This window comes from Heterodontus francisci, unplaced genomic scaffold (genome assembly GCF_036365525.1).
Source record: "Heterodontus francisci isolate sHetFra1 unplaced genomic scaffold, sHetFra1.hap1 HAP1_SCAFFOLD_43, whole genome shotgun sequence".
Lineage (NCBI taxonomy): Eukaryota > Metazoa > Chordata > Chondrichthyes > Heterodontiformes > Heterodontidae > Heterodontus > Heterodontus francisci.
The window spans coordinates 13,168,635-13,170,087 of record NW_027141852.1 but is presented as its reverse complement, the minus strand read 5'-3'; the positions used below and the strand labels follow the sequence as shown (position 1 = coordinate 13,170,087).

Sequence of the window (1,453 nt, the reverse complement as noted above, 5' to 3'; positions counted from 1 at the left end):
ATTTTCAGCATTTTCTGACTTTATTACAGCAACACAGGTGTTGGGAGGCTCAGCCTGGCTACACAGTGTTACAAGGACGCTGAGTAACACCATCGACAACGGGACAGAGAGAAAAACACAGAGAAAACCAATAGACTGTGAGGAAGCAAAAGTGAGGAACAGAGAGAGAGACAACGAGACTGAGATGGAGAAACAAGGCATTTGTATGATTGTATTCTCCCTGTTGTCTAAAGGTATTTCCTGTTTAGTAAATATGTTTTCTGTTGTGTAAAGATGTACCCTGTTGTTGTGCAAAGGTTTTCCCTGTTATTGTTTTATTTTCTGTTACTGACCGTCTCCTCACTGTGACCATTTGTCCTGGTTTTATTGTGGCCAACATCACCATCTGGTGGTGGAGAGGAGGCTCTGCAGGAAGGGGTTGACAAAGTGGGAGAGACTCGGCTGGTCCGTGTTTGCAGCTTGTGTTCGTGTGAGCAAAAGTGATTTGTTACTGATTGATGTGTTCACTGGAAGGAAGAAGCTGATTGCAATTGAGTGCCTTTGGAAGCATCTTGTTATTGTGGGTAAATACTTGATGCTTCAAAAGTGAACTGTTTGTATTGCTACCAAACATAAATAGCAGAGAACGGTTTCGATCCATTGACCTCTGGGTTGAGGGCCCAGCACGCTTCCGCTGCGCCACTCTGCTAACTACTATTTTCAATTTTAGCTGCCCGTTAGTGAAATATGTTGATTTCCCCAATGTTTTTCCAAAAATAGGATTGTCGTCGGATTTCTCAAGAATCCCGGACTCAGCAACACACGTGCTGACAGACTCACCCTCACTGCACAATGACACAAGGACACTGAGTAACAGCACTGACAATGAGGCAGGCAGAGAAAGACACACAGAAAACCAGGAAGAGATTATCAGCACCCAGAAAGGAACAGACAGAGAAAGGTACTGAGCAAACCAGCAAGTGACAGCGAAAGACTGATGAACACCACTTGGAGGGAGCACTGAGGGTGGCAAGGGTGCAGAATGTAGTCTGGCTGGGGTATTTCAATGTCCATCACCATGAGTGGCTCGGTAGCACCACTACTGACCATGCTGGCCGAGTCCTAAAGGACATAGCTGCTCGATTGGCTCTGCAGTAGGTGGTGAGGGAACGAACAAGAGGGAAAAATATACTTGACCTCATCCTCACCAATCTGCCTGCCGCAGATGCATCTGTCCATGACAGTATTGGTAGAAGTGACCACTGCACAGTCCTTGTGGAGATGATGTCCCGTCTTCACATTGAGGATACCCTCCATCGTGTTGTGTGCCACTACCACTGTGCTTAATGGGATAGATTTTGAACAGATCTAACAATGTATAACTGGGCATCCATGAGGTGCTGTGGACCATTACCAGCAGCAGAATTGTAGTCAACCACATTCTATAACCTCATGGCCCGGCATATTCCCCCAC

At 46.2% G+C, this 1,453-nt stretch overlaps 1 non-coding gene across 1 annotated transcript; it reads right to left on the bottom strand.

Moving 5' to 3' along the window:
* Positions 1 to 616: 616 nt before the first annotated feature.
* On the bottom strand, positions 617 to 688 carry trnae-cuc (transfer RNA glutamic acid (anticodon CUC)). The gene has a single exon. It is a non-coding gene; the product is annotated as a tRNA-Glu (tRNA).
* Positions 689 to 1,453: the final 765 nt, after the last annotated feature.